Raw genomic sequence first — 7,689 nt, 5'->3', positions numbered from 1 at the left:
AGCTATGTTATTTAGCCAAGTGGAAAATCCTAGACAATTCTGAGAGTGTGGAGTTCATAGAGAGCTTTGAGAAAACAGAGTTTGCAGAGGAGACTTTAAATGTGGCCGGTAACCATACAAAGTTGTCAACTAACAATTGAGGCCAAGGACCTTTGATGATGGGAAAATTGTCATGTATTGAGAACCAGAGAACTTTTCCCAAAGTAAAAATGGCTGAACCAAATGACCTCTAAAATCCTTTCCACTTTTAAAATATGCTAAATCTTTAATATGGCCCAGATACTGTCCCCTATATACTCACCAATAGCAAGGAAAACATGAAAGGCTGTGGAGTTGGACCACTCTTAGTAAAGTAACATGAGCCTTTTGCACTCTAGCCTATGATTGAGAAGGCCATGCCTGGTATTTCAGCATAGTTAATTTTTCTCAGAACTTCAGCTTTCCTCAACAAACAAGCCCTTTCTCCAGTCCTGAGCTATCTTTCATTGATTCTGCCCCCCCTTTTTTTTGTGCTGTTACCTGCCATTGGCTGAAGGGATAGAATCACTTTTGACTTTTCTGTCTTCTTGACCAACTTGCTTAATCAAATGCACAAGGATCTGGGAGAAAGACTCATGCCTCTCTCCCATTTAAAAATTTACTTCACCATTTTCAAACTTCTTCAGTCTATTTTACTCTTTCCTTCACTGAATATGTAAAATGTTCTTTGTACATTAAGAGCTTGTGAAAGACTTACTTGACTTAGCAAAATTATTTTCAAAATGTGTTAATTATGCATTACTCATATACTCTGAGCTTTTGTTGCTAATGTTTCACTGAACTGGAGAGAAGGTACTTGTAATAGTTACATAATCCTCAGACTTGCTGACAGAAAACTTCATATTGTACTTAAGTGTGTGTGTGGGTCCTCAGTTTTGATTCATTGTTCTAATGAAATAAAGTCCTGGTATTTTCTTCCTTTAGTTGGATGGTAAAGGAAGTCAGCATTTAAAAAATTTACATGTTCAACTTTACTTCCATAGACAAATATATTGATGGATTAAAGTAATATTGATGGTCTAAAACAAATAAGTCAAAATTTCTATACTAAAATTAAAGGGTTTTTGGTTCTCTTTGTCAAAGTGAACCGTAGATGCACAGCTTAATACACATAAACACAGTGAAATTAATTGTAACAGAAATGTTACAGTTTTTTTTCACAGTTTCTATAAATGGTATGATTATCAAGTAGACTGACATAGCATACCTGACAGCTCTTTCTTATACACTGTAATTAACCTTGAGATCAGTTTTATTTGTTAATTAAAATAAAAGTCAGGGAATGCAGTTGGGAACTCGTAACAGATGGAGTCAATTCAACCGGATTTCATGTGGGGCCATGGAGCAGGTAAATGAACTAAAAGAGTAGGGCAATGAGGCCCTAAGTGCAGGCAACATCCTTGTGGCCTTACAGTGCCACTCTGAAGCAATTAAATTAGATCTTCAGAATCATGGGCTCTAAAGCCTGACTGGAGCAAGTGATATTTATGAAAAGCAGCAGCTCTCGAGGTCTTAAACTGATTTGAAGAAGCCAAATGAACCTATGAGGAGGGTTTAAGACATAAACCAAATAATCCTCAGCTTAAAGAGGGTTTATAGAATATGAACTGGAGAGGAAATTCATGAACCTTTTTCAACATGCCCAAGTTGGAGAGTGATCCCAGGACAGGATGCTGCTCAATGATCCTATGTACGGGGAACTGATAGAGCAAGCCTTCTGACCTGGGCATGAAACTGCAAGATTCCTAGATCATGACTACTATCAGTGTTCTCATTGGATTAAATCTGGGTGGTATAGATGAGGAAGAAGAATTTGTAACACTTTCACCACCACTTCCTTCCAAAAAGGAGTCAAACTGGAGCCAAGCCAGGGCCAATGGAAGAGAATAATCCAGAGACTAAGAGGCAGGCACTGAAAGTAAGTGTTGGGGAATGATGCCTACAAGAAGACTCTGACTCAGCCTTGAAGCACAAGACAAAGTGAAGGACCTGCACCCCACCAACATGGCTTACATTACCAATCAAGCAGCTGTGTACTTCAAGAAGGGTGACTACAGTAAATGCCAGGAGCTTTGTGAGAAGGCCATTGAAAAAAGGCGAGAAAAAATGGAAGACTATCAACAGACAGATTGCCAAAGCTTACATAGGAACTGCCAATTCCTACTTCAAAGAAGAAAAATACAAAGATGCCACCTATTTCTACAACAAATCTATGGCAGAGTACTGAACACCAGATGTGCTCAAGAAATGCTGAAAGGCAGAGAAAATCTTGAAGGTGCAAGAACATATGGCCTACATAAAACCTGACCTAGCTTGTAGGAAAAGAACAAAGGCAATGAATGTTTCCAGAAAGAAGACTATCCTCAAGCTAAAAAACATTATACAGAAGCCATCAAATGGAACTCAAGAGATGTCAAGTTGTACAACCACCAAGCTGCCTGCTACACCAAACTCCTGGAGTTTCAGCTGCCACTCAAAAACTGTGAGGAATGTATCCAGCTAGAGCCAACCTTCATCAAGGATTATACATGAAAGCAGCTGCCTTAGAAGCAATGAGGAGCTACACAAAAGCTATGAATGTCTACCAGAAGGCACTAGGACTGGACTCCAACTGTAAGGAGGCAGCAGATGATTACTAATGCTGTATAATGGCCCAATACAACAGACATGACAGCCCTGAAAATGTCAAGCGACAGGCCCTGGCCAACTCTGAGGTGCAGCAGATCATGAGTGACCCGGCCATGTGGCTCCTCCTGGAACAGATTCAGAAGGACCTTCAGGGACTCAGTGAACACTTAAAGAATCCTGTAATAGCACAGAAGATTCAGAAGCTTATGGATGTGGGTTTAATCACAACTCGGTGATGACTTGCTCATCATCCCCCTTCCCTTCTCCCTCATGTGAAAAGAGGAGCTGGGACCATGGCAAGCAGCATGGAGCAGAAGCAAACTTCTCTATATTTATACAGACCTGTGTGGATGATACAGAGACTTGTACCACATTACCTACATCTGCTGTCTTTGGGATCTCCCAGCACATGCATGGGTGATCTTTTGTGCTGCTCTCCTGTTACATGCCTCTGCCCCTGTCCCCTGCCCCCAGTTGCTGTTTCAGCTGCTATCCCATAGTTGGTTGTTTTTTGAGGCAGTGGTCATGTATGGGGAGAAGAGGATGTTCTTCCAAACCTCAGGTCCCAACTGTCTTCACATTGTTAACTCCACATCCTCATCATATGAAATCCAATTACCCTGAGACCTTCATGCTGTTAAGCCCATGTGTAGTTACTCCAGCTGGCAGCCCAACTGAACTCTCAGCCAACAGCCATTCTGCCAATCATATATGTAAACCATTTTAGATATCCAGCTCAGTTGAGCCTTCAGATGACTCTATTCATTGAGAGAACCCTAATAGGAACTGTCTAGCTAAGCCCTTCTCCAAAACTCTGAGTCAAATAGTTTCAGAGAGAATTGTGCATTATAAGTGATTAAAAATGCACATTGTAATAATGAAGGCTCTGATAAGTCCTGCAGTGTAGAAATCTATTTAGCCTAAATTTATTCAGCCACAAAACCATTTTGTTTTGAGACATCTATTAGCATCTCATTGATAAAATTAGTACCCTAATTAATACATTTTTAAATTATAGCTTGGGACTATAGCTTGGCTCAGATTAAAAAAAAAAGTCTGATCAAACTTCCATGGAGAGGTTTGAGTAATAAGGAAGGGTGGAAGATCTAAAATATCATTTCAGAAAATAAGAAGGTATTGGTTAAACTAAAAATTACACACAAATGCAGGGAATACATTCTAAATCATCAAAAAATAACTACTTATGAATAGAAAAATAATTGGTTTTAAATTGTCTTTTTAGTTCTGCTTCTTTCGGTCCAAAGAGTGGCAGAAAATCCTGGTTGGGCCTCAAGGCAAATCAACATACCTATCTATCTTTCTATTGATCTACCTACTAATTCATCTACCTTTATTCATTTTATTTGAATAGCTAATACATTTATGTAGTATAAAATTTACAAGTTACCAAGTGATAGGCATTGAAAACTCTCAATACTGGAAAGCTATTAGCAGAAGATAGACTAGAGGCTGGGCAGCTGACAGCAAACATCCTGCATCTCTTGAGAATAATGAGTCAAATAAATGCAAAGGCTGTGGTAACACATTTTTTTTTTTTTTTTTTTTTTTTTTTTTTATTAATGGTAATGGGATGACATTAATAAATCAGGGTACATATATTCAAAGAAAACATGTCTAGGTTATTTTGTCATCAAATTATGTTGCAAACCCCTCGCCCAAAGTCAGGTTGTCCTCCGTCACCCTCTATCTAGTTCTCTGTGCCCCTCCCCCTCCCCCTAACTCTCTCCCTCCCTCCCTCCCATGTCCTCCCTCCCCCCCCACCCATGGTAACCACCACACTCTTGTCCATGTCTCTTAGTCTCATTTTTATGTTCCACCAATGTATGGAATCATGTAATTCTTGTTTTTTTCTGATTTACTTATTTCACTCCTTATAATATTATCAAGATCCCACCATTTTGCTGTAAATGATCTGATGTCATCATTTCTTATGGCTGAGTAGTATTCCATAGTGTATATGTGCCACATCTTCTTAATCCAGTCTTCTATTGAAGGGCTTTTTGGCTGTTTCCATGTCTTGGCCACTGTGAACAGTGCTGCAATGAACATGGGGCTACATGTGTCTTCACGTATCAATGTTTCTGAGTTTTTGGGGTATATACCCAGTAGAGGGATTGCTGGGTCATAAGGTAGTTCTATTTGCAGTTTTTTGAGGAACCACCATACTTTCCTCCATAATGGTTGTACTACTTTACAGTCCCACCAACAGTGAATGAGGGTTCCTTTTTCTCCACAGCCTCTCCAACATTTGCTATTACCCGTCTTGTTGATAATAGCTAATCTAACAGGAGTGAGGTGGTATCTCATTGTAGTTTTGATTTGCATTTCTCTAATAACTAATGAAGCTGAGCATCTTTTCATATATCTGTTGGCCATTTGTATCTCTTCCTGGGAGAAGTGTCTGTTCATGTCCTCTTCCCATTTTTTTATTGGATTGTTTGTTTGTTTGTTGTTGAGTTTTATGAGTTCTTTGTAAATTTTGGATATTAGGCCCTTATCTGAGCTGTCGTTTGAAAATATCAGTTCCCATATAGTTGGCTGTCTGTTTATTTTGATATCAGTTTCTCTTGCTGAGCAAAAACTTTTAATTCTGATGTAGTCCCATTCATTTATCTTTGCCTTCACTTCTCTTGCCATTGGAGTCAAGTTCATAAAATGTTCTTTAAAACCCAGGTCCATGATTTTAGTACCTATGTCTTCTTCTATGTACTTTATTGTTTCAGGTCTTATATTTAGGTCTTTGATCCATTTTGAATTAATTTTGGTACATGGGGACAGGCTGTAGTCGAGTTTCATTCTTTTGCATGTGGCTTTCCAGTTTTCCCAACACCATTTGTTGAAGAGGCTTTCTTTTCTCCATTGTGTGTTGTTGGCCCCTTTATCAAAGATTATTTGACCATATATATGTGGTTTTATTTCTGGGCTTTCTATTCTGTTCCATTGGTCTGAGTGTCTACTTTTCTGCCAATACCATGCTGTTTTGATTATCGTGGCCCTATAATATAGTTTAAAGTCAGGTATTGTAATGCCCCCAGCTTCATTCTTTTTCCTTAGGATTGTTTTGGCTATTCGGGGTTTTTTATAGTTCCATATAAATCTGATGATTTTTTGTTCCATTTCTTTAAAAAATCTCATAGGGATTTTGATGGGAATTGCATTAAATTTGTATATTGCTTTGGGTAATATGGCCATTTTGATTATATTTATTCTTCCTATCCAAGAACAAGGAATATTTTTCCATCTCATTGTATCTTTTTCGATTTCCCTTAACAATGCTTTGTAATTTTCATTATATAGGTCCTTTACGTTCTTTGTTATGTTTATTCCTAGGTATTTTATTTTTTTTGTTGCAATCGTGAAGGGGATTATTTTTTTGAGTTCGTTTTCTAATATTTCATTGTTGGCATATAGAAAGGCTATGGACTTTTGTATGTTAATTTTGTATCCTGCGACCTTACTGTATTGGTTTATTGTTTCTAATAATCTTTTTGTGGAGTCCTTCGGGTTTTCGATGTATAGGATCATATCATCAGCAAAAAGTGATAGCTTTACTTCTTCTTTTCCGATATGGATGCCTTTTATTTCTTTGTCTTGTCTGATTGCTCTGGCCAGAACTTCTAGCACCACGTTGAATAAGAGTGGAGATAGTGGACAACCCTGTCTTGTTCCTGATTTAAGGTAGAAAGTCCTCAGTTTTATGCCGTTTAATAGGATGTTGGCTGATGGTTTATCATATATGGCCTTTATCATGTTGAGATATTTTCCTTCTATACCCATTTTGTTGAGAGTCTTAAACATAAAATTGTGTTGTATTTTATCAAAAGCCTTTTCTGCATCTATTGATAAGATCATGTGGTTTTTGTTCTTTGTTTTGTTGATATGGTGTATTACGTTAACCGTTTTGCGTATGTTGAACCATCCTTGAGATTCTGGGATGAATCCCACTTGATCATGATGTATTATTTTTTTAATATGTTGTTGTATTCGGTTTGCCAGTATTTTGTTTAGTATTTTAGCATCTGTATTCATTAGCGATATTGGTCTGTAATTTTCTTTCTTTGTGCCATCCTTGCCAGGTTTTGGTATGAGGGTTATGTTGGCCTCATAAAATGTGTTTGGAAGTATTGCTTCTTCTTCAATTTTTTGGAAGACTTTGAGTAGAATAGGAACCAAATCTTCTTTGAATGTTTGATAGAATTCACTAGTATAACCGTCTGGGCCTGGACTTTTATTTTTGGGGAGATTTTTAATAGTTTTTTCTATTTCCTCCCTGCTGATTGGTCTGTTTAGGCTTTCTGCTTCTTCATGACTCAGTCTAGGAAGGTTGTATTGTTCTAGGAATTTATCCATCTCTTCTAGATTGTTGTATTTGGTGGCATATAATTTTTCATAGTATTCTACAATAATTCTTTGTATTTCTATGATGTCTGTGGTGATCTCTCCTCTTTCATTTTGGATTTTATTTATTTGAGTCCTGTGTCTTTTTTCCTTGGTGAGTCTTGCCAAGGGTTTGTCAATTTTGTTGATCTTTTCAAAGAACCAGCTCCTTGTTTTATTGATTTTTTCTATAGTTTTTCTGTTCTCTATTTCATTTATTTCTGCTCTGATTTTTATTATCTCCTTTCTTCGGCTGGTTTTGGGTTGTCTTTGTTCTTCTTTTTCTAGTTCCTTGAGGTGTGAAGTTAAGTGGTTTACTTCGGCTCTCTCTTGTTTGTTCATATAGGCCTGAAGTGATATGAACTTTCCTCTTATTACTGCTTTTGCTGCATCCCAGAGATTCTGATATGTCGTATTTTCATTTTCGTTTGTCTGTATATATCTTTTGATTTCTGCGCTTATTTCTTCTTTGACCCATTCATTTTTTAGAAGTATGTTGTTTAGTTTCCACATTTTTGTGGGTTTTTCCCCCTCTTTTTTGCAGTTGAATTCTAGTTTCAAGGCTTTATGATCAGAAAATATGCTTGGTACAATTTCAATTTTTCTAAATTTGCTGATATTGTC

At 37.5% G+C, this 7,689-nt stretch overlaps 1 pseudogene; it reads left to right on the top strand.

Annotated features, from left to right (window-relative positions):
- Positions 1-1,378: 1,378 nt before the first annotated feature.
- Positions 1,379-2,903, top strand: LOC136317240 (stress-induced-phosphoprotein 1 pseudogene; annotated as a pseudogene).
- Positions 2,904-7,689: the final 4,786 nt, after the last annotated feature.

This window comes from Saccopteryx bilineata, chromosome X (genome assembly GCF_036850765.1).
Source record: "Saccopteryx bilineata isolate mSacBil1 chromosome X, mSacBil1_pri_phased_curated, whole genome shotgun sequence".
Lineage (NCBI taxonomy): Eukaryota > Metazoa > Chordata > Mammalia > Chiroptera > Emballonuridae > Saccopteryx > Saccopteryx bilineata.
Note: the sequence above shows the minus strand (reverse complement) of the source record. Positions and strands in the feature narration are given on the sequence as shown.